The sequence below is a fragment of the Ornithodoros turicata genome, chromosome 1 (assembly GCF_037126465.1).
Source record: "Ornithodoros turicata isolate Travis chromosome 1, ASM3712646v1, whole genome shotgun sequence".
NCBI classification, from domain to species: Eukaryota; Metazoa; Arthropoda; class Arachnida; order Ixodida; family Argasidae; genus Ornithodoros; species Ornithodoros turicata.
In genome coordinates this window covers 11,917,374-11,933,747 of record NC_088201.1, presented here as the reverse complement: position 1 = coordinate 11,933,747, position 16,374 = coordinate 11,917,374, and the positions used below count along the sequence as shown (strand labels likewise).

The 16,374-nt window shown below is 45.9% G+C and overlaps 1 pseudogene; it reads left to right on the top strand.

Moving 5' to 3' along the window:
* LOC135369045 (techylectin-5A-like) lies at window positions 1-7,883 on the top strand (annotated as a pseudogene).
* Window positions 7,884-16,374: the final 8,491 nt, after the last annotated feature.

Below are 16,374 nucleotides of genomic sequence, written 5' to 3'. Positions count from 1 at the left end.
ATGGAGAGGGTTGAGGGTGGTGCTGCGGCCCTCCGACAGATGGCGCCACACGTCCACGCCCTTCCACGCTATCAAGTGTACGAAAGGGAAACGATCACATTCTCTAAGCAAGGGAATCGTGGACCAGAAACGCATAGTATGTCCCGTTACAGTTCGCAACCATTCGGCACTTCACTTGTAACTTGCAACAAACAAATACATTTAATTTTGTGGTCCTGCAGTCAACTACAGATTGCAGCGGCGTAGCTGGGCATAGATGTGGCTGGTTGATGTTCACTGTCCGAGAACCGGGACTTTTCAGAGCCCTCACCTTGGCCTTGAACTTGTCTGAGATATATTTCCTGGTCAATGTTTTTGTTTCAGTCTGTCCCTGCCCAGAACCCAGACAATCTAAAATTTAGACCAAAAGTTTGGAAAGAAATGACTATTAAAAAGAAAGTCTGGCCATGTTATTTATAAATTACGCAGACAAGTTACGTCTTTGAGATAAAAATACTGAGCTGCATAACCTACTAAGCACGGTCACATTCGAAAAGTTCATGTCGACGTATGTGATGTCTTCGAAGTCAGCAACGCGTGTTCTTTCGTTTCGTTTATTTTCTAAGCTACACGAGAAGATGAAAGCAAGCGCCTTTCTGAATGTCGTCCATTGTTCCTCGCTTTCTTGAAGCATAAGCTTTTGTTCAGCCGCCGCCACTGAGAGGCAGCCTGCATCCGTGCAATGTTACATATTTAGATTGCACGATACGATCCGTTTGTAAGTTCGCCAATTGCGACCATTTGCTGATGGCGACATTGATTGTAAGCATAACTCACAAAAGATTGGGGTCGATGTGATTTACCGACGTACAGTGAGACGATGATTAGTCCTTTGGCTCTTGCCTGTCTATGTATTCATTTGTTGGCATACTAGACATGAATTTCATTATCGATGGCGAAAGCGTGAGTTGTTATCGTTCATGGGTCTTGTGTGTTGCGAACGTGCTCAAATATTGTCACAAACAGGACATTCGAAATTAATATCCATATGTTAGAGGAGCGCCGTAAAGTACTTGTGCTATGTAATCCACGTTTTTTTGTTTCTATCAACATGCAATGATCAAAATGCAACTTCAGCGCTCACCAGCATGCGGTCCACTAGCTCATACAATCTACTACGTCAGCCACTATTAAATACTGTGTGGTCATCACCATCTGTAGCCATTCATCTGGCATTCAGATCACTCCATTTCTTCAGAACCACGCACCCAATCCAAATCATACGTGACTCTATTATACAACATGTGTAATGAAACTCAACGCATTCCACCTTACAACTAGAACAGTGAGGGTCACTGTAAAACTGACATTTGCTTCGCCACGATAGCCTTCGTGCCACATCAACTGAATCCGCGCGGAAGGGCTCCGGACAAACTCCATACCAGCTCACGTCCCATGCAGCACAATACATTGGCCCAATATTGGTTGGATACCGGCAATACCGGCTGAATATTGGACGAATGTTGGCCAAGTATCGCCGATGTCCAGCCAATATTGGGCAGAGATGAGTGCCGCTTGGGGTGGCATAGTGCTTAGGATGATCGCCTTCCACGCCGAGAGTGGGGGATGACGCGGGTTCGAACTTCGAACACCCGCTCCGGCTGTGCAGTCTGAGGTTTTCCCTCGGTTTTCCGACGAACTTTCCAGACTAATCCCGACACAGTTCACCCTGAAATCCATCCAGGACGCATACTAACCCCTGTCCTCTACTCTTTCCTGCTGTCCTCTCTTCATGTGTCCACGTCTGCACGCCGGCCATAGGCAAAGTTGCTTTGCTTTGAATGAATGACAGAAACTCCAGTGTATGTGGGTGGTTGCGATGGAACTGCAGTGATGGATTATCAGATGTTGATTGTCGTTGAATGTCATTATCACGTGATGTCATTTGCATCCTTTGGTTCTGTCCCGCCTGTTCTTTACACGCACAAGTCCTTACCTTCTGCCGTTGCTAGTTAATACCTTATTTTCAATATTTTGTTTGAGTATCTTGTACATGTCTGCGAGTGAATGCTACGTGTTGTTATCCAATACAGACAAGAAAATGCTCGACGTGACTCCCGCGCTGATACTGCTAATCGTTGCCGGAACATCTCAATGTGCACCAACTTTCAAGGAAGCCCTGACCAACGTTGAACGGTCCGTAGCAGAACTGAAGAGAGTAGTCGTAAAGGGTAAGGCATCGTGAAATACCCATAGATTTTCCTGCGTGTCATTGTGAGTATAAAAATGCTGCGACGTAGAGTGCATGACATATATGGTTGTGATCAATAGACAACAGCTTCTGTGAAGTTGCTTCTAGCAGTCTTTTGCTCTCATGTTTCACACGCTATATTATAAATATCAAGAGGCAGTTAATTAGTCGGTCTATTGAGTGATTGCTAAATATACTGCACATGGCAAAAGCTCGTATAATCTATTAGGCCATCCGAGAGACTGCGGCGATCTCTACTTCTCTGGCCAGAACCACAGCGGTGTCTACAACATCTACCCTTACGAAGATTCAACAACAGCCGTTTCAGCTTACTGCGATATGGAGTCAGACGGCGGAGGATGGACTGTGAGTTGTTGCCATGATTGACCAAGTACACGAGAGCAAAAAAAAGAAAAAGAAAGAAATGTGTATATAGCTTCGCTCGTTTCTTAACAGAAAGGTTACCATCCATATACATAGAAAGCCATGATAACACACACGGCAAGGTGCGCTTTGACTTTCAGTGAATGAACACTGTCTCTCAACGTCGAAAACACCCGTTTTCTGTTTTTTTAACCACGTATCAATGCCGTATGTGTCCGTAATGTTGCAAAACAAGACTGGTTCACTCTGACGGGACTAATCCAAAAATAAACGTTGATGAACCATGTATCTGCGGATTTCCTGTAGGTAATATGTACGGGGCAGATGCTCTATGCTTTTCGATACACATCGAGGCCTATCCGAGACCGAGATACATTCTCTTGTCCGAACCTCTATATTTCAATACAAACAGCCCACATTTTGCTGTTTTGCGGTGTTGGCACGGAATACACCCCTGCAGATCGGTGTGTCGGCCCTGCTTCGAGTCCTGTGCGTATGCTGATCAAAGGATGTGTGCACATCGAGGTTCTTGAATGTATAGTGCCGATGACATGTCTCAGCTAATTGTGGCATGCCAAGAAAATGCGATCGTCCTCTGCCGGGTTCGAACCCACATTCCGGTCTCCGGATTACTATAGGCGGACACCTTATACCAACTGATACACCTGGGCTGTTTCTTTTTTCGAACTAACAACAACTTTACTTTTAAATGAGGAATGGGGAGTTTCATCGCCAGGGGCGATACTCTACCCTATTGCTGGTGGTGATGCGGGGAATGAAATAATGAGCCCCTTCACAATAAGGATCGAAGTCCTATTGTGTCCAAAGAGGTGAAAAGAGCTTTGAGCGCTGAGCGTTGGTGGGCTGGAATCGGCCAGGGACCAAGCAATTTTGATAGAGAGAAGGGGCGAGAGTTCAGATGACTAAGAGACCCAGAGAGTGCTGTTCGGGAAGGTTATAGGGTGGGCAAAAAAAAAGAAAAAGAAAAGAAAAGAAGAAAAAGAATGTGCTCCAGATCCTTTAGAGCACCGCAGTGACAGCATCTGGGAGAGTCAACTTGTCGCAGGCGGTAACGCCACTGAGCTGTAAAAGCCACATCGAGTCGCATTCGATGAATTAATGGAGCATCTTGAACGCCGCATATGATTTTAATACGTCAGTGACAAGTGGTAGTGTAGAACAATAGGTATGTACACTATGTACATTACAGCACTATAGTTTCCGGCAAAACTCAGAGAACAAGGGCTTAGCACGGCGGCCACATCGGATCAGCTTTCCAGATGAATGTCGACACACTTCCCCCCTGAAAGTCGGCCCAGGACGCATACTAACCCCCCTGTCCCCCCTGCTTCCTGCTGTCCTCTCTCCATCTGTCTACGTCTCTACGCCGCTCATAGCCACAGTTGCTTCGCGGGGATGGAATAAAAAAAAGAAAAGAAAACATCGCCTCAGCAGAATGAGGTTAGGTTCGGTTAGTTTTCAGGGGTTCGGTGAGTTTACGTTTGCTCTTTGACACTTGACCACGCGGGTGGGGGGGCTCTCCACAGCTGGCCACGCGCGCAACGTTAAACTTTATAGCGTCTTCTGGGAATTTGAACATATGTGATTTTAAACCGTGGATTCTTAACGGCGGCATTTCGGGATCCGCCCCCCAAGGACGGAGGGAGGGATGGAACAATACAGTGGCACGCACAGCACAAACGTCCTTCAGTAATCAACGGGTCCAGCACGAAAGAGTCACGAACAACCACTTCTGGGATGTCTCCTCACATGACGTGCAGATTACAAAATCACCCAAAGAAAACAGCCTTCGTCGAAATATGGACCACGATCCTACAGTCGGTTCATTGGCGTTATTTATCCCGTGTGGCCCACAACGCATGTAATCCCAATGGGATTAAAATATCCCAGGGCAGTGCGCTACCACTCTGCACAGGGAGATATAGCGTATTGAACAGGGAGGCAAGAAAATATCTTGCCTGAAAGTGCGTTGGAAGACATCCCAGAAGAAGATAGCATCCCTCAGCCGAGAAAGGCATGTTCTATCGTTTCCGCCTCCGGGCAGAGACGACAGTTGAAATTATCAAAGAACAGGTGCAAACAGGTGAGAAACAAAGAACAGGTGCCATGCCAGTCTTGCTCAGGGATCCGGGCAGTCGTACGTTGTATAGCCAACTGTAGGATGGGACAAGCGCAATTTTGCCCACATCACGCTTCAAGACTAGTACTGCCCTGGCCCTAAAAACGAAGAGCAGGCATACTAAGCGTAGGCAGACAGTCCCATGGAACTACCAATGCCAAACGTCCCTCAGAAGCCTTCATTGGGATCACACTACCGGCTACCGGTGCCAAACATCCCTCATAGGCCTTTATTGAGATATTCATTGGGACCAACCCTCTCCCACAGTATAACGGAGCGAAACATTTTGGAGACGGTGACGGGCATACTCCTCAACAACTCGCACTGCCTCTGCTGTAACTTCAAGGCACCTATAGCTTTACAGAACATACGTCCCTTTCTATCAAACATTGTTTTTTACTTGACCTGTCGCTTCCATTGTCACTTGAGAAACCAACAGCATTTCATATGCTTCAACGTCCAATCTTGCAGTGCTGCTTGGCCATTTTTTACAAGTACCAAAACTGGTACGTCCCATTTTCCGCATTTTCAGCCAATATGGGGCGCACATGGGCAATATGGGGCCCATATTCCCGACATTTTCCCCATTACTTGCTGAAACGTGTAACTATGAACCCCATATTGCCAAGTTTGAGCCGATATGGGGAAAATCCTTGCAAAGCGGGTCCCATATTGGACCCGTATCGCCGTCACCGAGCCAATATGAGCCCAATATTGTGTGCTGCCTGGGACACTGCAAATGTAGTTAAGTTACAGCTACAATTACGTAACATCGAAGTAATCCTGCGAGTAATTAATGACTGAGAACGTAGTTCTTGTGCAATCGGCCGCACTGTTAGGACCTCAGCATTGCAGGGCACCCTTCTGGAAGGGAGTACTAATATCTCAGAGCATTGATATACTGTACACCAAAAGGAGTCAGTTTGAGCACTGCTGAATTACACCATGAAATATGTTAAAATTTTACAGTAAACACTTTTTCAGGAGGGTGTGCTCTTATGTCAGGCTGTTGATATAGACCAAAAAGGGAGTCATGGTACCACTGCATTATACCCAAAAAGGTATAACACTGTACAACATTGTGGGACAGCTAAGGCTGTTCTTGGGCACGACCATTGGGTCTTCACTCCGAAGTGGGTGTGGTCAGCGTTCTGCCATTCTAGGTCGACATGCGGCTCTCCATAGAGGATTCTAAATGGCATCTATTGAACATGTAGGGAACCTTTTTCGGTGGCGCGGGGGTCACACAGCATGCGCAGAAGCGTTGTGAAAAAAGGTCCATTGTATCTGTTCGCTCCTTCGTCCGCGTTCCGTCTTTTTTTTTTTTGTACTTCTGTTATACATGCAAATCCCTTTCATGTAAATGTTTTTATGCTCATGGAGTTGCAACCTTTCCAAATGCTTCCGATGAGTCATGTATACTTTTTCTTGCTTTTTTATTTGGTGTTCAGGTCTTCCAGAGGCGAGGACAGTTTGGAAATCCCGTATTCTAATTTTACAGAAAATGGGCTGACTACGCCCACGGTTTCGGAAATCCAGCGGGAGAGTACTGGTTAGGTAAGTATGCTAAAGTGAATATCTGAACACAGAAACCGTATGCTATGTAATTTCTGGCAGGCAACAACGTCATTCACGCTTTGACTTCAAGCAAAGCAATGAGGCTACGAATCCAACTCAAGAACCACACGCGTGAAACACTCACAGCCGACTATTCGCTTTTCACTGTTTCTAACGAAGAAGAACACTTCAAGAGTACAGTGAGTGGATACACAGGGAAACAAGGTAATTTTAGCTTAAAATTTAATGGTACCTGTTGTCAGGCTTGGGCGTTTTGAAAATCTCGAGAATACTGTTCATTTGCAGCTCAGTGGAGTTGCCACCCGACAGAGACTCGGTAAAGGCACTTCGGACGAGGGAGGGGGACACCTGACACCTCGGGACTCGGGAGGGGAGGGGGGTCTTCGCGACCAGATGCTCGCTGGCAATAAATCAGTAGAGTAACCCAGGAAAGTTGCACTGTCCAAAGTTGGGAGGTAAATAATACTGAGTAAAAATATAAATAAATATATATAAATAAATATATACTGGTATATAAATAAATATATACCGAGTAGTGGGCGGACAATTAGGGGCCGCCTGGTTCGGACTAAATTCACACTAGGCCAACTATGAGTTTGAGACGTTTGGACCGGGCTCCTAGGGTTGGTGTTTGCTGGCGGGGGTTGTGTCCCAAACGTCACCCTTTTAAGTGGAGGACACGCTGAAATCCGTGTGTGGAAGCCGCAACGATTTGGTGACGACGAGGCAGAAGCCCAGTGACTTCAGCCGCTATGTTACAGTCTTGTATAGAGTTATGCAAAATTAACTATGTAAATAAAACCCTGTGATTGTTCGAGCATACTGCCTATCAGACGTCTCGCAATTAGGAATATCTCCAAACTGTGAGCACATCAATGGACCAGCAACAACGGAAGAAACTTTTACTCCTGCCACTCAATTTCTAAGTTATAGAGCTGTATACCATTACGAGAAGCTCTACTTTGGTGCTTTCATTGGACCTCGTGGCATAATTTTGAGGCCTAATGCTATAGTTCTCGTAATTTCCAGGGTCAGATTCTTTCAGTGACACAAATGGGGCCATGTTCAGCACGCAGGACCAAGACCACGACACTAGCTCTGGCAACTGCGCCGTCGAGTACAAAGGAGCGTGGTGGTACACAAGCTGCCACAATTCAAACCTTAATGGCCTCAACCTCAACGGCGGACACCCCACGTATGCGGACGGTATCGAATGGTCTGAAAGAGACAACGCAACTCTCTTGTACCACTATTCTTATCCACAAGTTGAAATGAAAATTAGAGACGTCAGCTTTAGGACGTCAGTAGCTGACGGTCAGTAGCTGACGGTATAGGATCTCTTAGCAGTGGAATTAGACTTGTATCCCACACGTGCCCCTGTAAACGTCCCTCTTTTATTTTTTTCGAGCTTCTTTAGACGAAAAATAAAAGATCCCGTCCTCCTCCAAGGAATGGTAGACAAATGAATTTCTGAATTACTTCTTAAGTATTAGACAAACGCATTTCTGAATAACTGGTGGACAAATGAATAAAGCGTGCACATGCCTACCATGGCAACTTGTCTGTGTGCTTCAATTACTTAGCATGGAACGAACCTCGAATATGTAGTTTTGTACCGTGCGATATAAACGTCCTACACTTCCCAGAAATGTCGCGCAAAATAATTCCTTTGGAAAGCGCGCATTTAAAATTAGTTTACAAGAGTTCACGCTGCTCTCCACGCCGAGACTGGGAGGTGACGCCTGTTACCGGCTGTGCTGTCTGAGGCTTCCCCTGGGTTTTCCGAAGACTTTCCAGACTAGTGTCGGCACAGTTCACCCTGAAGTCGGCCCAGGACGCATACTAACACCCCTGTGACCCACTTCTTCCTGCTGTCCTCTCTCCATCTGTCGCGCCTGTACGCCGCTCGTAGCCACAGTTCTTTCGCGGCGCTAACACGGAATTTAAAAAAAGGGCACGCAATGGCGGTGATCTCTCCTCGCTCATTCTGGCGTGTTGTGACGGCAGATCAGTCGAGCAGTTTTATTGGCTGTTGAGAATCGTCTGCTACGGCGCCAAAGCAAGGCAACCGGTCGACAGCTCTGCTGCAGACGCGGGACGGGAGCCGCGAAATACAACCGCAAAAGAAAAGACAGAAAACAGAAGGTACGCGCCTGGCTATTGGACGGTTGACGTGACGCTGCACACTTGCAGTCGAGGAAGGGAGGTTTCCTGACCCGCGACATTGAAAGGTCTCTTGCACGCCAGGATTGGGAGCTGCGCTTGTACTTTTTGTGTGAATGTGTCCCCCAAGCAAGGGCTGTTATCCTAATTTGTACTCCTCCTGATATATATGTATATTACACCCTGTATAATATATATATATATATATATATATATATATTATATAGGGTGTCTCAGTTAAATCCCCGGGCTAAATGATTCGCGAAAGGGTGCACCAATCCAGGAACTTTCTTTTTTACAAGTATCAAGTGCCGGATTTACAGTGGTAGGGGCCCGGGGCAGCGTACATGGTCCTTTCCGCCTCATCAGTACTTTTTTCATGGTGCTTCATAAAGATAAATTATGGATGCCTGACCTCGGTGCGAATATGCCGTGCGATATATACGAGGGTGGTTCCATAAGTTTCCGGCCGGACCAACTTTTAATAGTCATAGAGACGAAACAAGTGTATCACTTTTCTAGATAGTCACCCTTAACTTCGATGCACTTTTGACACCTTTCAACCAGCATTCTTATACCCTTGAAAAAATAGTCCGAAGTTTTGTCCGCAAAATGCTGGAAAACTGCCCCTTGCACCTCACTATCGTTTTGAAATCTCCGTCCTCTGAGATCCCTCTTCAAGTTTGAGAACAGGAAGTAGTCGCTCGTTGCCAAGTCTGGACTGTAGGGTGGGTGGTGGATTTCTTCGAAGCCGCACTCCTTCAGTGCAGCCTTGGCAACAGAGGCCGTGTGGACAGGGGCATTGTCCTGGAGCAACCGAACACCTCGACTCAACCTTCCGCGCCTCTTTTAATCGATGACGTCTCGCAGTCTGTGCAGGAGTGAAGCATAATAAGTCGCATTCACTGTGGTGTTCCTCTCTTTGAAGTCGATGAGGAGGATCCCGTGACAATCCCAAAATATTGTTGCCATGATCTTCTTTGTGGATTGTGTGACCTTGGCTTTTCTTGGGGGTGGTTCTCCTGGTTTGCGCCATTCCATCGATTCCTTTTTCGAAGGGGGATCATAGTAGAGCACCATAGTCTCATTCCCTGTGACAATTGACTTCAATATTTCTTCTTCGTTCTCTTGACAGAGCTCCAAAAACTCTTTGGCACAGACGACGCGCTGTTGCTTTTGAACTGACGAGAGAAGTCGTGGCACCCATCTCGCACTGACCTTTTTCATGTGAAGGCCCTCGCCGATGATGCGAAAAACGGTTGTTTTGGAAAGCCCCAGCCTTTCTGAGATTTCCTTCACCTTCAGACGCCTGTCGCTCAGAACTTCCTCCTCGACAAGAGACAAATTTGCTTGTGTCAGCACTTCCACTGGACGACCATCGCGTGGATCATCTTCAATGGACTCTCGCCGCAGTCGAAACTGCTTAGCCCAGTCTTTTACCGTTGTGTACGACGGAGAGGCTTCCCTGTACACGTTGTCCAGTCGCGCTTAAATTTCTTTAGGCGAAAGTCCCTCTTTTGTCAAGAATTTTATCACAGCGCGGTACTCGATTTTTTCCATTTTAACTCAAGAGTGCACCCTGGCTGTTTGAAATGCCGCTCTCCAACCGACAAAAGCATGGAGAGGGTTGAGGGTGGTGCTCCGGCGCTCCAACAGATGGCGCCACGCGTTTCTAATCGCATTTTAAAATTCGGGCGCATTTTCTACCTCGGGCCAGAAACTTATGGAACCACCCTCGTACGTATATGAAAAAGTTCAATGTACAGCAGTTGGTTCGTTTATTACCACACATTTTCTAGAAGGAGTGCCTCACATTAGCTTTCATAGTTTACATCTTCTAGGATATCGTATCTACTATGTAGCAAGCTAGTCAAGACTACATTACGCTGCTAGCGCAAATTGGAACCTTCGTTGACTTCCTTACTCAAAAATCGGTAATGAGCTCCGTAAAATCAAGCCGTGCGTCATGGTTGCCCGATGACAGTTCGTAATGAGCCTCAGTATTGGAAAATGAGCGCTTAGAGGGACTGCTGCTACCATCATAGTGAGATATATACAGAGAGCAACTCTTCTGACTGAAGTATATACCTCGAGGATGCAGATTTCTCCAAAGAGAACCAGGACGATAATTCTTCCTACCGGCCAGCTGTTGATCAAGAGAAACCAAACTGACCCAGGACCGGGAGAAAGTTCTTTGTAAAACGACGATAAAACCCGAGACACTCAGGTTTTATCGTGATTTTACAATGTACCAGCTCGCCTGCACCCTTGCACTTCTACAGCATTAAAGTTCTTTCTCCGGAACTTCTATGAAGGGCCACTAGACCGTGCTTCCGGGACAGTTCCGTAGCCTGGTGGCGTGAGTCATACATTGGGTAGCCGATTCAGCTTTCTTCTTGCAGTATATTCCCTCGTTCCAGTTAAATCTTCTCCGACCATGCGGTAGTGCCGAATGCTTCACGCCTTCAGGTCGGAGCATTTTCAGGTCGCTGTCCAGGTGTATCTTTGGACTTTGTGACATTTCACTGGTCTTGTCCACTCTGTCTAAAATATCGTCCCAGAACACCACATAAATTCCCGTTCCAAGTCGATGACACCGCCTGCTTTAAAGCACACTTCAGTCATTTCATCTCGATTGCTAGCAATAACTTCGAGCGTGTTTAAGAAAAGACAGTATCCCCTGACGGCTCTGACAGCGACCGCTCTACAGGACCACCGTGTGCTGCTGGCCGTCTTCGGTACCGGAACAGGCTGCTTTGCTGAGCAGTCGCCGGACATCGTCGTTGTGGTGTTACTAATCACCCTGGGTCTAACTCGTATACTTGCTCGAGGAAACCTAACGAAGGCAACATCAGCGGGGCACTGCAGCTAATTTTGCCAACAGATTCAGACAGCGCACTGAGCAAGGAACCCCCGTGCCAACTCGTGCTTGAAGACCTTTGTACCTTCCAGTCATGGACGCAGCGTTGTCGTAGGACGGCCATACCTTCCTTGATGTTTATGCCTCGTGCGTGGAATAAACTGATTAAATCTTCCAACATGTCCTCAGCATTATGCCCCTGGTTATGCATGAACCTTACACGATACAAAGTAATTGATCTGTGGCTGAAACACACAACAGGTGCACACAATTATGTGCGTCACCTTGAGGCTTGTGTTACCACAAGCCTCAAGCTGCCTAAGAACATGAACAACTGAATTATGAAAGTGAACTATACGAATATCTTTCAACTGGGCTGGTATTTTCCAATTGCACGAAAGTTCTTACTGCATATGTTACTTTAGCCAGAACCCAGAACCCTATCGTTTGCAGAAGAAGCAGTGGCAATGGCAGTGGTGGGGGCCCCCTTTTGGTGGGGACCCCGGGGCATGCGCCCCCGTTTCCCCCCCTCTAAAATCCGGCACTGAGTATCTGTCTGATACTATCTCCATGCTGCGCACCGTGTGAGAGTGGGAGGCGCTCATTATTTAAAGAAAAATTCAAATGAGTTTCGTGAAAAACATAAGTTCTTACGCAGGGCGCCGTCGGCATTGAAATGGATGCTACCCCTTTTGGGACCTTTAGTGGACACCTTTTCGATAAAAATCTGCCATCGAAGCGGGTAATTAGTTGCAGTAATTAATTGGTTTCGGTTTACATATTTTTGTCGCGGTGAAGCGCATAAGGACGCTCCTCCAATCCCTTATCCACCAATGAATTCCGTGTTCTTGAGCTTACTTCGCAACGGGGAGTGCTGAAGAAACAGCGTCAGACAGGCTACGCCAGTGCCCCACCCCGCGTATCCTACTGATATGCGCCCTTTCTCCGTTATGATCGCACGGACGAAACACAGTTTGTCGCATAGTACCTTGATATCACATGCTTTCCACTAGCACAGCACTGGCCCAAACTTTTTCTTCAGCACTCCCCGTTGCGAAGTAAGCTCAAGAACACGGAATTCATTGGTGGATAAGGGAGTGGAAGAGCGTCCGTTTGCGCTTCACCGCGACCAGCCGCGACAAAAATATGTAAACCGAAACCAATTAATTACTGCAACGAATGACCCGCTTGGGTGGCACATTTTATGGAAAGGTGTCTACTGAAGGTTCCAAAAGGTGTAGTACCCGTTTTAATGCCGACGGCGCCCTCCTTAAGAAGTTATGTTTTTCACGATACTGTTTGAATTTTTATTTAAATAATGAGCGCCTCCTACTCATTCACACGGTGCGCAGCTTGGAGGTGGTATCGGTCAGATACTTGTAAACACGAGAGTTCTTCGATTGGTGCACCCGTTCGTGAATTATTTAGCCCGGGGATTTAACTGAGACACCCGGTATATATATATATATATATATATATATATATATATATATATATATCTCTTGAAAAGTTGGAGTTGTATCGGACGGCTACGTAATTATAGTTGAAATAAATGGGAGACAGAAGACGAAAGTAGGGGAAGTAACAAAGAAGGGGTTTATTAAAACTTAAAAATTATAAAAGTTAGGGAGGATGTCTACGTTACGGCGGAAGCTCCGCCTTCTTCGGGACAAAAGAGCTAAATGCCAGCTCTTAGCCATTTAGCTCTTTTGTCCCGAAGAAGGCGGAGCTTCCGCCGTAACGTAGACATCCTCCCTAACTTTTATAATTTTTAAGTTTTAATAATCCCCTTTTTTGTTACTTCCCCTACTTTCGTCTTCTGTCTGCCATTTATGTCCCAGCTAAGTGTATACATATTTAAAAAAATATATAACACTTTTTCCAAGATGAAATCAATTGCAATATAGCATATGCTGAAGGGCACTCCCTAGGAGGGCATTAGCAAAGTCCAAAGGCAATGTCTTAATTAACTTTCATTAATTAACTCGGTAATTATAAAAGATACAAAGTTGTCCCAATGAGAACATGTGTTCCTTTCGGTCACCTGATATCGTAGCCGTTTTAAGAACAAAAATCCGTTCTATAGATCGCCCGCAAAAAATTAGTAAAGGAACGCCATTTTTTTTCTTTATTTTGTTCATTGTGGATCTTCGCAGACGCGTATTCCCTTCATCCCCAACGTGAGAGGGGGAAGGAGCACAGTGCCGCCTCATGCGTCGAAGCTGAGCTTTAACTTGCGGAAACAAAACAAAAACAAATGTACCGGGTGACTCTATCGGAACTGGCCTTATCTTGGGTTGCATGTTCTGTTTCCTTTTAATCTTTTTCCAGGTCGCGAGAGGCGATAGTGTGCTCTTTCTCCGTCTCACATTAGGGATGAAGGAAAGACGCGTCTTCTAAGAAGCGCAATGAACAAAATAAAGAACAAAATGGCGTTCCTTCACGAATTTTTTGCGGGCGATCTATCGAACGGATTTTTGTTCTGGAAACGGCTACGATATCAGGTGACCGAAAGGAACACATGTTCTCATTGGGACAACTTTGTATCTTTTATAATTACCGAGTTCATTAATGAAAGTTAATTAAGACATTGCCTTTGGACTTTGCTAATGCCCTCCTAGGGAGAGCCCTTCAGCATATGCTATATTGCAATTGATTTCATCTTGGAAAAAGTGTTATATATATTTTTAAAAAATCAGTATACACTTAGCTGGGACATCCTGTATATATGTATAACATTGCGGCGGAAGCTTCCGCCGAAACGTTGACCATACCCTTAGATGCCTTTCTGATAGTTTAAATTTAATAAATTACGCATTTTTTGCTTCCCCTACCTCTTTCTTTGCCTTTCATTCCTTCAAAACTATATATATATATAGCTGAAATGAAAAAAGAAACACAGACTGCGAAGGTACGAGAAGTAAGAAAAAAAGGGGGATAATTTATTTACATTTACCATACTTGGGATGCTAAAAGGGTTGTCTTCGTTACAGCGGAAGCTCCGCCTTCGTCAGGACAAAAATATGTCAGTGATACACAGAGCTTATAAAGGCTTGCATAGTGACGTCATCGAGAAAGGAATTTTTCATGGGTGGCGCACACGCAGGAACTATAGCTGCTGAGGAGATGGAATTGCCAAGGTATATCTAAACTGGTAGCGAAAACAAGCGAAAATATCAAATCAGACCCATCGGCAAGGCTACCATCATGAGGCGCGAGCGATCCTCGGTGTTGGTAGTAGAGGTACGATCCTAAACAAAAAAACTTCACAACATAGGCATGGCTTGTGTGTGTACTAATAGCTTATTCATAATTTCAACGTTCAATGTAAAACATTCTGTTGTCCCACTTCTGCACATATACGAAATCATCTACCACCCGAGTATATTTCCGTATCCTGCTCCTTTGCGCATGTGTCACAGTGGGCGTGCTTGTCCGTGCATATACGTGCCGTGTGTCCGTGCATTGTAATACGGAGTTTGTACACCGTTTGGTTTAAACAGGAAGCGATGTTCACATCTCGGAGCTGTAGACCAAGATTAACACGCGTGCAGAGATGAATACAATGTATCCCCTGTTGGCTGGCCCCGCGAAAAAAAAAAAAAGTTCGTCATGGGACGAGCGCCCATGATAGCGTGAGTGTTAGCCAGAATCATCTGTGCACCAACGATGTCATGTTTTTATTGCAATGGACCTATAATGGCCACTCACCTCTGATCACTACGTGTACGTATAGCTCTAGGTGAGAAATGGACCTTAATTGAACCTTCCTAATTTCTGTATGGCCATCACGATGCCCTTCTGTTTGGAGTCGTCAAAACCTGTGATAACTGTATGATATTTCGAATTGATATGTTTCATTAAACCTGACATGATTTATTTTTCTGTCTTCTCGTCCGCTATTGTTGCCTGGATGAGGAAAAGGGAATACAACGCAAACGAAGTGCACGAATGTAAACGTGCCATGTCTAAGCGGGCGTTCACACGGGCCCACTTTCTGCACCAACTCGGACCAACTTTGGAGTTCGTGGCAGTCGGCCGACATCACCGACCATGACCAACTCGAGTTGGTGGGAATCGGTCGCCGAGCGATAACTTCGGAGAGTTGGTGGTGGTCTAACCAATCAACGTGACGAGAATTGCCACGTCACCCTCGAGGGCGTCAAGCGATTTCGTTCCTGTCGTACTGCCTGGCATGGGTTCAAATCCTACAGGGGTACATGATAATTTTTTAATTTTTTTTTGGTTGCTAGCGCCATATAAACATATCAATAGGCATTTTTTGAGATACTGGTGACCTTCTGGCGAAATAAAATGACTTCGTTTTGATTAATGACAGTTAAAAAAATGTCACCAGCGGTGGGACTTGAACCCATACACCCCGATTGCCGTAAGGTTGGTTGTGGGCGGAGCTAACGAGTTGGTACGTGTGAACGTGGAGACGGTACCGTCTTGAAGTTGGTCCAAAGACGTTGCTTCGAGTTGGTCTGAGTTGGTGCTGAAAATCGGCCCGTGTGAACGTCCCCTAACTATGCACTACTTATTATTTGTAGCAGATGACGCGCCGCTCCGTGACGCAGACGAAGCCAACACTTGTGTCACGGAGCGGCGCGTCGTCTGCTACATATTCATACTGCTGTCGTCATCTCTGACGTCATTTATTTACAATCGTAAGTAGTCCGCGCTACGAATGAATGGCGCTAACCGTCTCTATTATGGCGTCATTCTGAAGACGCAGGGGTCTATGGGAGTTGCGCTACCTGTTTAGATATACCTTGGAATTGCTTTATTCCAGTACGACACCATGACGAAAATACGACCGGCAGGCTCACGGAGTAAATGCCTCCTGACTACTGCCAGAGGTCGCTTCAATAGATCCGCTTGCGAACAGGGAGCAAGATATCAACAACCAAGCAAAGGCGACACGCGTTGGGGGACGTTTTTGATCGCGATAACAGGCAGCTATCATACACTACACGCCAAACAACACGAAATGATGAAGGCTGACCATCAAACTTG